Source organism: Schistocerca piceifrons, chromosome 4, assembly GCF_021461385.2.
Source record: "Schistocerca piceifrons isolate TAMUIC-IGC-003096 chromosome 4, iqSchPice1.1, whole genome shotgun sequence".
NCBI classification, from domain to species: Eukaryota; Metazoa; Arthropoda; class Insecta; order Orthoptera; family Acrididae; genus Schistocerca; species Schistocerca piceifrons.
Window position 1 is genome coordinate 303,216,049 of NC_060141.1, and position 13,085 is coordinate 303,229,133.

At 44.5% G+C, this 13,085-nt stretch overlaps 1 protein-coding gene across 1 annotated transcript in view; it reads right to left on the reverse strand.

Moving 5' to 3' along the window:
• The window catches only part of LOC124795404, a 332,223-nt gene that overhangs the window by 96,967 nt on the left and 222,171 nt on the right, over window positions 1–13,085 (reverse strand). The window lies entirely within an intron of this gene.

Sequence of the window (13,085 nt, forward strand, 5' to 3'; positions counted from 1 at the left end):
CCAGTTATTTATTAATTATTACTGTCAGCCTTGCTTGTTTGCGACGTGTGTCTAACCACTTCTACTGTTACAGTTATCAGGGCATGCAGCGACCAGTTAATATTGTTTTCGTCACCGAGATCATTAACTAGTTTCTAGCTGTTTTGATTAGCTGCCAGGGTGTTTACGATGTCCGTATCTTGGGTCTCCCAACACAGAAATGGAAAATATACCCTGGTGTGCAAAACATACCGTCGTAAGAAACTTTCGTATGATTTGTCCCTGCCAAATGACATAGGTAGCTCCATGAAACTTTGACCGTACATGGAAAGTGCTGCAGTATAGTACAGAAGGTAACAAAGAAATACGGAATGAACCGTGCAGAAATGATACTTTCATTCAAAGGTAGAAATTACTCTGAAGTCACCGCAATTCACGATGGTGCTATAGACACCACAGAAGACGGGACATAGTTGTTAGGTATATGATCACTGACGGCAGTGCATGCTCGTCAACACGCTCCCATGCTGCCCACAAGTTTGTTATGGAAATCTTGTGGTAGGGCGTTCCATTCCTCCATCAGCGCTGTTGACAACTGCTGGACCATCGTTGGTGCATGAGGACGTGCTGCAACGCATCCCACATGTGATCGATGGCGTTTGAGGAAGGGGCAGGCCAGTTTATTTGCCGAATATCCTCTCGTTCCAAGAGCCTCTACTCATATGCTGTTCTATGTGCCCGAACATTGCCATCCATAGAAATGAACTCAGGACCGAATGGACCTCCCTCGTAAGACACACACATGGTATAGGAGTACCGAGTCACAACGACGATGAATGGTGAGTTCAGTGATTAAGGTCAGTACGTCCATGCAACATTATGTCTCGCCACACAGTAGCACTTTGGCCACTAAAACGATCACGCTCGACAATGCTGGACGTACCCTGATATGGTGAGAGATGGGGGCAAGTAATTCACACAGGAACATTGTCGAACATGATCGTTTTGGTGGTCCAAGTGTTTACTGTCACGCGACGCATAATGTTGCATGGATGTACTAACCTCCAGATCTTTAAACATGGTACACAAACCGGTCAACGTTATTTTGGCACGTACTCCTTCCCCACGTCCGTATTTTCATCGGTGCTTCCGGTCCTGATTGCATTGTTATGGTTCCGCGGCTCAGTTGGCAAAAATGGAGCCCTTTCGATCGCTCTGTTGTCCGTCTGTCGATCCGGCTTTTGAAATCCCCTTTTCTCAGAAACGGTAGAAGTATTAAGCTGAAATTAATGTCACGTACTAAGGTCTTCGGTAACTTGACGGCATAATAAACGTTAGCTTGTACGTCAATGCAATCACAAACTATGGCCACTTATTTCACATGTCTTGATGCAATCACACTCAGAAAAACCTTTATGTTACTTCCTGTTAATTTAGAATGATGAAATTTGGCAGTAAGTGAGGTTTCACAGTACAAGGTAAGAAGAAAATCCGAAAATTGTTAATTTGTAACTAACATCACACGAAAAGATTTGTCGTTTGTTATTCGACGGCAGACCTGAAATTAAAAAAAAATCAGCAGTTCTACGTTCGGTCTTACTGGGTCGCAATGGTGAAAGACGTCAGGCAAGGAATGACCTCAATATTCGTATGACGCGATTCCGAATTTTATCCATCATATATCCAAAGAGCGATTACTGCACGTAAATATGGCGTTTCAAGTTTTATATGTAACACATTAGCAGACTAGTCTGCGAATGTTTGTTTCACATACAACTTTAAAGGCCGTTTCCACGGTCAGTAGACTGGTTAGATCTATTTTGCATGCATGTCCGACAGATCAGTGCATCGTTCTTCTCAATAACACAGACACTGCAATATCTTATTTATTCGCCGCTATGAGGCAGCGACGTCTGAAAGGGGTTTACAGAATGTATTTACCAGTACAGACTGATGAAGGAACGACGACGTATACAAGTTATTGTCAGGTCGTGAATCGTGCACTGATAGCCACAGCTTGTAACCTCCCCCTCACTTATCGACCTTACTGACAGTGAAAAATTAAACCGCGTGCACCTAATGGAAATTTGGGAAAAGCAATCGTCACCGAAGTTAATTTGTCGGTAAAGAAGGTGGAAAGGGTTACATCTAAATGAAAGCAAAAATACAAATGAAATTGGTGAAAATTAAAGGGTAAAATTAATAAAGAATATATGGAAATAGGAGGATATGCATTTCCGGCGTTACAAGCTGTTACGGCGATCGCTCGAGTAAAGCGGGAAATCTGGATGCGAGTCCCGGTCTGTCACCAATTTTCCATGTCGTCATTCCCTTTTGTAGCTGATGGTTGTTCGTATTCGTAACTGCGACCGTATTTCACGACTGCTGTAGTCGCTGCAGTGCCTCCTCCTTGGGATATGGATTCTTGTCCGAAAGAGCATTGCGTGTTTCTTCTTAACACACGCACTGCATTATCTTATTTGCAAATGCCTTACCAAGGGCAAAAGGAACGGCTACTGATGTATGAAGGAGAGCGGGAAAGGAAGGGGAGGAGCGCGCAAAATAATATGGCACCTGTGTAGAAAAAAGTTCTCTAACCGGCCCTGGTCTCAGAATGAAAGTGTCATTTCTGTTCATCTCATTGCATATTTCTTTCAATTACCTTCGGTAGTACAGTAGGATTTCTTTCTACGTATGGTCCAAGTTCCGTCGATCTATGTCTCTTGGGAGTGACACGTCATGCCAGAGCTACTTTCGTCCTTTAGTTTTGCAAACCAGTGTATATGGTATATTTCTTGCCGAAAAGTCATTCTGATATGTAAATGTTTTGGCGACATTATGCAAACTGCTCACAGCTTTCATGTCCACTGTCTGATGCGGTTGTCTAGCGCCTGTCACTTCTAATACTTTTCTGCACTTTTATCGTCACGCCTCATTGTACGCTCTTCAGCAGCCTAAAAACTGAGCTGCCGCACGTGCTAGTTGTCACAGTCCGTAGCAGACGTTTGCTGCCGCTGACCAGACAATCATTCGTTTTAGTTGGCAACACTGTGTGCGGCGTGTTTATTTTAAGCAACGATGTTCTAAACTAGTTAGGAATAAAAGTGATGAAGGTAGTACTACACAGCTAAGCGAACTCAATACTGCATGTCAATGTACCGAGACGGAAATGCACAGCTGTTGTTACTGCAGCCATATTCTGGGCCGAGACGAACGTGATCCTACAACATCGTCCCATTGGGGCCGTGGGTGCGAAGCAGGAGAACAAACCCGATGTGCACTCCGTGTGCATACCTGGTGGAGTCACTCCAGATGTGGAACGAATCATTCTGAATGCCATGAAGGACACAGGGTGCAGCCAACTGACGGGGTGCCAACGACGTTTGCCGCTCCGGATCAGAAGAGATTCTCTGACTTCGAGTGCCTATCGGAAGTGGCAAAGGCTCCCAGTCTTGCTTGCTAGATGAAAGCAGAGCTCACCATTTGCGAGAAGTCGAGAGGACCGATTGCGGACCTCTGGTACAGGGCCGAGTAGAGGGTCTGTATCAGGGGCTCAGACGGTTCTGCGACCATGTACGCTGCAGATTTCTCGACTTGCGCCGAAGAATGGTGCGGTTTCTAATTCCGATAGGGTGGCTATACGGGTAGCAGGGCCTGTGTGGCGTGGACGGTGTTTTTTTCAGCTTAGAGGGTCCCGGAGAAACACAAAAAAGCCTTAAGTAAAACATCAAAATTGTTATGAAAACATTGTCTGAAAATTATTTTGAGCGATTAGTTGATGAGCACAATGTAATACCAAACGGTTGTGATACACTTTACCTCTTAGCTATAAATACTCCTGAGCTAATAACTAGCATCACACGGACGCAAGGATTAGTGAACATAGGGCAGCCATAGCAAGACTGCATACCTTAACTCCCAAATCGTCCAAAAATAAAAGAAAAATATCATATTCAAAAATATAAAAAATTCGCTTGACTCCTTCCAAATACATAATTTAAGTGTAGACCAGACGTGGCTTGAATTCAAAGACATAGTATCTACAGCAATTGAGAGATTTTTACCACGTAAATTAACAAACGACTTATCTGATCCCCTTGGTGCACAAAAAAGGTCAGAACACTGTTGCAGAAAAAAGAAAAAAGCATGGCAAATTTAAACTAAAGTAAAATCCGGAGATTAGTGATCTTTCACAGAAGCTCTAAACTTAGAGGACTTCAACGCGAGATGCCACGAAACCTAATGAGATTCTGGTCATATGTAAAGTATGTTAGCGCCAAGACATAACTCCTCCTCTGCGCGACAGTAACGCATATAGTATCGGTATCAGTGCCACTAAACCATAGTTACAAAACTCATCCTTCCGAAAAGCTTTTACTCAAGAAGTAGCAGCATTAGAATGAATAACTGCCAACACGAGTGAGTTAGAAGTAGGTAGCGTCGGAGTAGCGAAGCAACTTTAATCACTTAATGATAGAAAGTCTTCTGGTCCAGACTGTATCAATAAGGTTCCTTTCAGAGTATGCAGATGCAATAGCTACATACTCTCATTTCTTGGCAGGCAACTGCAGAAAATAACGTCGACATAAATAAAGTGTCTAATGTCATTGAGATACTAACTAATACGACAGATATCCTCCCCTAAAAACAGTAAGAGTAAGGGGAAAATCTGCGCCATGGCTCACAGATCACCTAAAACATCTCATGAATGTCAGATACGCAGCACACAAGAAATACAAGCAGCATGCGTCACCGGATTTTTTTTTTGTGGTTTTAGGGCGCACAACTTCAACGGTCATTAGCGCCCAGACTACGTTAGGAATGCACCGAGAGTCACAAGTTTAAAACAGCAACGAAACGGAAAACACGATAAAAAACTGACAGGCATAGGATTAAAAAAAACAGCATAATCAAATGTCCTTAGAGAGGGTTGTCAAATTGATAAAATGAAGAACGCGAGCAGCTGCTCGTGGGTCATCCGCTAAAATGGCTTCTAGAGTACATGGCAGGCCAAGATCAAGACGCAGTGTGTTAAAATCCGGACAGGACGTTAAAATGTGGCGGACCATCAGCAATTGCCCACATGGGCAGAACGGCGCCGGCGCAGCCGTCAGCAGATGGCGATGGCTGAACCGGCAGTGTCCAATTCGTAACCGGGCCAAAACTACCTCCTCCCGCCGAGAAGCGCGTGAGGACGTCCAAGCCGCGGGAAGAGGTTTTAAGGCCCGAAGCTTGTTGTCCGTAAGTGCAGCCCAATCGGCATGCCACTGCGATAAAATGCGCCGACAAATGACCCTGCTACAATTTGACGAAGGGACACAACAAGAAGCTGTCCGAGGCTGGAGGACCGCAGCCTTCGCCGCGGCATCTGCAGCTTCGTTCCCAGGGATACCGACATGGCCAGGAACCCACATAAAGCTAACCGGAGAACCGACGTCCACCAGCTGCTGAAGAGAGCGTTGGATCCGGTGCACGAAAGGGTGAACCGGATACCGATCACTGAGGCTCTGGATGGCGCTCAGGGAATCGGAGGAGATGACATAAGCAGAATGTCGGTGGCGGCAGACGTAAAGAACAGCCTGGCTGAAGACCGAACAATGGCCATGGAGCCATGGAGCCGGTATTTGAAACTTCATGCCCCGACAATAAAGGAACACCCGACCCAGTCGTTGGTCCTTGAGCCATCTGTATAAAAGAAGGTCATATTAATGAACTTCGAACGAAGTTCAACGAAACGCGAGTGGTAGACCGAACCGGGGGTAACCTCTTTTGGCAGCGAGCTGAGGTCAAGGTGAACGCAGACCTGAGCCTGGAGCCAAGGTGGCGTGTGGCTCTCGCCCACTCGAAAGGTTACAGGGAGTGAAAAATTAATGTGTTGAGGGAGGCGACGAAAGCGAACTCCAGGGGGTAGCAGGGCAGAGACATACAACCCGTATTGACGGTCGAGAGAGTCATCAAAAAAGGAACGATAAGACGGGTGGTCGGGCATTGCCAGCAGCCGACAGGTATACCGACAAAGCAGTATATCGCGCCGGTAGGTGAGTGGCAACTCACCAGCATCAGCATGAAGACTCTCGACGGGACTAGTATAGAACGCTCCGATCGCAAGTCGTAAACCCCAATGTTGTACGGAGTTGAGGCGACGTAAGATGGATGGCCGTGCAGAGGAGTATACGAAGCTCTCATAATCCAGCTTGGAGCGGACGATCGACCGATATAGGCGAAGTAGGACGGTTCGATCCGCTCCCCACGACATACCACTGAGAACACGGAGGACATTTAGAGAATGGGTACAATGGGCAGCCAAATATGACATGTGGAGACCAGCTAAGTTTCCTGCCAAATGTAAGACCTAAATATTTTGTTGTCTCCACGAATGGGAGAGCAACGGGACCGAGTCGTAAGGACGGTGGGAGAAACTCTTTGTAGCGCCATAAGTTAATACAGACCGTCTTCTCGGCAGAAAAACGGAAGCCATTGGCGACACTCCAGGAGTAAAGACGGTCAAGAGAACGCTGAAGACAGCGCTCCAGGAAACACGTACGCTGCGCGCTGCAATAAATGGTAAAATCGTCCACGAAAAGGTAGCCCGATACATCAGCTGGGAGGCAATCCATTATTGGATTGATCGCTATGGCGAAAAGAGCGACGCTCAAAATTGAACCCTGTGGCACCCCATTCTCCTGGCGAAAGGTGTGTCAGGACAGAACCCACACGTACCCTGAACTGTCGATCCACTAAAAAGGAACGAATAAAAAGAGGGAGGCGACCACGAAGGCCCCATGTATGCATGGTGCGGAGAATGCCCGCCCTCCAACAGGTGTCGTAAGCCTTCTCCAAATCAAACACAGCCGCGGTCGGGCGCTTCCGCAAGAAGTTATTCATAATGAAGGTCGACAAGGTAACCAGATGGTCAACAGCAGAGCGGCGCCTACGAAATCCACATTGTACATTGGTATGTAGGCGTCGAGACTCGAGCAGCCAAACCAAACGGGAGTTAACCATTCGCTCCATCACTTTACAGACACAGCTGGTAAGCGAGATGGGTCGATAACTGGAAGGCAAGTGCTTGTCCTTCCCCGGCTTAGGGATCGGGACAATAGACTCGCGCCACCATGCGGGAACATGTCCCTCAATCCAGATGCGATTATAAGTACGAAGAAGGAAACCTTTACCCGCAGGAGAAAGGTTCTTCAGCATCTGAATATGAATAGAATCAGGCCCTGGAGCGGAGGACCGTGATCGGCCAAGTGCGTTTTCGAGTTCCCGCTTGGTGAATGGGGCATTATAACTTTCACGATTCGAGGAGCGGAAGTTAGGTGGCCTAGCCTCCTCTGCCTGTTTGCGGGGGAGGAAGGCAGGGTGGTAATGAGCGGAGCTCGAAACCTCTGCGAAAAAGCGGCCGAAGGCATTTGAGACAGCCTCAGGGGCCACAAGGACGTCATTCGCGACCGTCAAGCCAGAAACTGGTAAGTGGACCTTAGTGCCAGATAGCCGGCGCAGGCTACCCCAGACAACAGAAGGAGTAAAACTGTTGAAGGTGCTTGTGAAAGCAGACCAGCTGGCTTTCTTGCTTTCTTTAATAATACGACGACACTGTGCACGTAATCGTTTATAATTGATACAATTCGCCACTGTAGGGTGGCGTTTAAAGGTGCGTAAAGCACGTCGACGAGCACGTAAAGCGTCTCTACATGCTGCGGTCCACCAGGGGACCGGTACGCGACGTGGAGAAGAAGTAGGGTGAGGGATGGAATATTCGGAAGCAGCGAGAATGACTTCCGTGAGGTGTGCGACCTGACGATCGCAGCTTGTGAAGGTTTGATCCTGAAAGGTCGCCCTGGAAGGGAAGAGCCCCCAGTCTGCTTTGGAGATGGTTCAACTAGGTGAGCACGGAGAGGGGGTATGCTGCAGGACATGGGTAACACACGGGAAGTGGTCGCTCGAATATGTATCAGAAAGTGCATACCACTCAAACCGGCGTGCAAGTTGGGGAGTACATATAGAGAGGTCTAAATGGGAATGGGTGTGAGATGTGTCCGAGAGAAAAGTAGGGGCGCCAGTATTGAGGCAGAGAAGATTGAGCTGGTTGAAAAGGTCTAACAGGGAGCCCCTCGGGCAGGATGCTGGAGAGCCCCAAAGGGGATGGTGGGTATTGAAGTCGCCAGTTAACAAAAATGGTGCAGGTAGCTGAGCAATAAGTTGCATCACGTCTGCCCTGGTAACAGAAGATGACGATGGAGTGTAAACGGTACAAATGGAAAATGTAAAAGTGGGGAGAGTAATGCGGATGGCAACTGCCTGCAGGTCGGTGTGCAACGTAATGGGATGGTAGTAATTATCATCCCGGACCAGCAACATAACCCCTCCATGAGCCGGGATACCTGCCACAGGGGGTAGGTCAAAACGCACAAAGGTGTAGTGTGCCAAGGCAATTTGATCGCATGGGCGTAGCTTCGTTTCCTGGAGGGCTACGACGAGCGGACGGTGCAAGCGGAGCAGCAACTTCAAGTCCTCTCGGTTGGAGCGAATGCTGCGAATATTCCAGTGCGTGTGAGATCGCTCTAAGTTTTCTTCTATTTTTAGGTTTCAGATATATATTTGAACTGTTTTTGTGATAATATTTACTATATAAGTGATTTATTAGTGGTTTCTTCATTCACCTCTGCATTTCTTGTGTTGTGGCCTGATATTTGTGAGTGTTTCATATCGAGCAACTTAACCTCTTACCCGTGTTTACATTCCGCGCTGACCAGTTGCAGCTGTAGCGGCGCATCGAAAGCTAAGTACTAATTAATTGTTTGTGTATAGTAGTTTATTTAGTAACTTTAGTATTCAACCGGTGTTCTTGGTGTTTTCCGGTGAAATAACTTCAGAAGAAATTTTTGCTTACTGCTTTCAGTTTCGTTACTGTCATTAGACGTATGATTTTCTTTCTGTGTTAGTATTTTGTTATATTCTCATTTGTTGTTGATTAATACTGTCAATAATAGTAGTTACTTCCCTTGTAGAGCAAGTTTGTGATAATTGTAATCAGTTTTTAACATCATCTTATTGTAGTAGCGGAACTTAGATAAAGTTGTTTTCTTGTTTCAATAATTGTAAAATTTTACCATGAATGAGAAGTGTGGGCTTTGCCGTAGGTTCGTGAGTAGTGGATTGCGGTGTGAGACTTGTTCGAAGTATTTTCACTGGGGGGAATGCAGTGGGGAAGCCAGTGGGCATTCTGGTGAGATCCTCTCCTGGAACTGTAGGTTATGTAGCAAGAGTAAGTTGATAGAGGAGCAGGTGCCTAAGATCTGTGCCCTTCAGGTGCAGTTGAAAAACGCACAGGAGCAGCTAGATAGGATGAGGAGGGAGAAGGGGGTTGGGGAATGGGAGCTGGCTGTTGGCAAGAGATCTGCTAGGAGAAGGAGATTTTCAGATAGTTTTACTATTGGTATTTGTAATAGATATGACCAACTGTCAGAGTCTAGTGGAGAGGAATCTGTAGTAGCTGTAGATGTAGGAAGTATGCAGCAGACCTCAGCAGTTACGGTGGCTAGGACAGCTGCAAAGTCTAAGAGAAAGAAGAAGGTTCTGCTGTTAGGTAGTTCTCATGGTAGAGGAGTAGGCCAGCAGTTGCAGGAAGTTTTGGGGAGTGAGTACCAGGTCACCAGCATTGTGAAGCCTAATGCAGGAGTGGCTCAGGTGACTTAACATAGGGAGGTTATGTAGGGATTTTACTAAAGAGGATCAGGTAGTGATTGTGGGTGGGGCTGGTAATAGTATTGATAGGGATGGGGAGTATGACATAGATGGTGACCTGGAAAAGATAGCCACTCAGACTGGCAACACGAATGTGCATTTCGTAGAACTGTTTCAGCGTCACGATCGGCCTCATCTTAATACAGCCGTCAGGCGTAGTAACATGAGACTTGGGGGTGCGCTGATGACAGAAGGCATGAGTCACATTTCAGTGGTGTCGGTGGAGTCTATCAGTAGGATGGGTTTCACTAGACATGGCCTGCACCATGGGAAGGGGAGGTTGGCAAAACTTATAGGTGACAGCATAGGTGGGGGTGGTGGGATCACTCATGGGAAAATTCCGGTAGTTGTGGGTGTTAGAGCTGTACCTTTTTTTAGATTGAAGTCAGCTGATAGGTATTCCTGCTTAAGGGAAGTCTAACAAAGAAACCACTTTCTACAAAGCTTGGGTATCCGATTAATGAGGGAATTAGTATATTTCATCAAAATATACAAGGTATTAGGGATAAAGTTAGTGAACTGCTTATAGATGTTGACTCTGAAATTATTGGTATATCTGAACACTTCTTAACTAAGGAGATAATTCAGAGGCTTCCTTTACCAGGATACAGGTTGGCTGGCAGCTTTTCTAGGAGCTCTTTGCGGTGTGGGGGAGTAGCCATGTATGTGAAAAACGGTATTCCATTTGAGTCAATTGATGTTTCAAAGTACTGCACTTTAAAGGTGTTTGAATGTTGTGCAGGTGTGGTTAAATTTAGTGGAACTAAACTTCTTACTGTTGTTATTTATAGATCCCCAGACTCCGATTTCACAACATTCTTGCTAAAGCTAGAGGAGGTTCTTGGTTCACTTTATAGGAAATACGAAAAGTTACTTATATGTGGTGACTTCAATATTAATTGTATAAGTGATTGTGCAAGGAAAAGGATGCTGGTAGACCACCTTAATTCATATAATCTTATGCAAACCGTGTTCTTTCCAACGAGAGTGCAAGGGAACAGTAGAACAACCATAGACAATATTTTTGTTCATTCGTCATTATTAGAAGGGCATTCTGTTAGCAAAAAGGTGAATGGCCTTTCAAATCATGATGCGCAAATTTTAAGTCTAAAAGATTTTTGTGCTGCAACACATGTTAAATATAGTTACCAACTTTTTAGGAAAGCTGATCCAGTTGCTGTACAGACTTTTGTAAACCTTATCAAGGAACAAGAGTGGCAAGATGTTTATAGTGCTGATACAGTAGACGATAAATATAATTCCTTCCTCAAGACTTTTCTCGTGCTCTTTGAAAGGTGCTTCCCGTTAGAACGTTCAAAACAGGATACTAGCACAAACAGGCAGCCTGGGTGGCTGACTAAAGGGATAAGAATATCTTCTAGAACAAAGTGGCAATTATATCAAAACGTTAGAAACAATCAAAATCTAAATGCAGCAGCCCATTACAAACAGTATTGTAAGGTGCTTAAAAAAGTTATTAGGAAGGCAAAAAGTATGTAGTATGCAGATAGAATTGCTAAGTCTCAGGATAAAATTAAAACCATATGGTCAGTCGTAAAGGAAGTGGCTGGTCTGCAGAGACAGGTCGAGAATATAGAATCAGTGCGTAGTGGGGATGTCCGTGTTACTGGTAAGTCGCATATATGTACAGTATTTAATAATCACTTTCTGAATATAGCAGGTGAACTAAATAGAAACCTAGTCCCAACAGGGAATCATATAGCGCTCTTAGGAAAAAGTGTCCCGAGACTGTTACCTGAAATGCTCCTCCATGATACTGACAAGAGGGAGATTGAGTTAACAATTAAATCACTAAAGACCAAGAACTCTCATGGATATGACGGGGTATCTAGCAGAATTCTGAAGTATTGTTCTATGTATGTTAGCCCAGTTCTCAGCCATATCTGTAACTTTTCCTTTAGGAGTGGTCGGTTTCCTGACCGATTAAAGTACTCGGTAGTGAAGCCACTTTATAAAAAGGGAGACATTGATAATGTTAACAATATTAGACCTATTTCTATGCCATCGGTGTTTGCCAAAGTTATCGAGAAGGTTGTATATACAAGGTTACTGCAGCATTTAAATTCACATAATTTGCTGTCAAATGTACAGTTTGGTTTTAGAAATGGCGTAACAACTGAAAATGCTATGGTCTCTTTTCTCTGTGAGGTTTTGGACGGATTAAATAAAAGGTTGCGAACGTTAGGTGTTTTCTTTGATTTAACGAAGGCTTTTGACTGTGTTGACCACAAAATATTACTGCAGAAGTTGGAACATTATGGAGTAAGGGGAGTAGCTTACAATTGGTTCGCCTCCTACTTTAGGAACAGAAAGCAGAAGGTAATCCTCCGCAATATTTAGAGTGGAAATGATGTTCAGTCCCAATGGGGCACTGTTAAATGGGGCATTCCCCAAGGGTCAGTGCTGGGGCCACTGCTGTTTCTTATTTATGTAAATGATATGCCTTCTAGTATTACAGGTGATTCAAAAATATTTCTGTTTGCTGATGACACCACCTTGGTAGTGAAGGATCTTTTGTGTAATATTTAAACATTATCAAATAATGTAGTTCATGATATAATTTCGTGGCTTGTGGAAAATAATTTGATGCTAAATCACAGTAAGACTCAGTTTTTACAGTTTCTAACCCACAATTCAACAAGAACTGACATTTTAATCAGACAGAATGGGCATATTATAAGCGAGACAGAACAGTTCAAGTTCCTAGACGTACGGATAGATAGTAAGCTGTTGTGGAAAACCCATGTTCAGGATCTTGTTCAGAAACTAAATGCCGCTTTATTTACCATTAGAACAGTATCTGAAATAAGTGACATTTCAACATGAAAAGTAGTATACTTCGCATATTTTCATACGCTTATGTCATATGGTATTATTTTTTGGGGTAATCCTTCTGATTCAAAAAGGGTATTTTTGGCTCAAAAACGGGCTGTTCGAGCTATGTATGGTGTAAGTTCGAAAACCTCTTGTCGACCCCTATTCAATAGTCTGGGGATTTTACATTGCCCTTACAGTATGTATTTTCTTTAATGTCGTTTGTTGTTAGCAGTATTAGCTTATTCCCAAGAGTTAGCAGCTTTCACTCAGTTAATACTAGGCAGAAATCAAATCTGCATGTGGAATGCACTTCCTTGACTCTTGTGCAGAAAGGAGTGCAGTATTCTGCTGCATCCATTTTCAATAAGCTACCACAAGAACTCAAAAATCTTAGCAGTAGCCCAAACTCTTAAGTCTAAACTGAAGAGTTTCCTCATGGCTCACTCCTATTCTGTCGAGGAGCTCCTGGAAGAGCTAAAAAATTAAGCAAATTCCAGTGTTACATTCTTGATTTTCTTTAT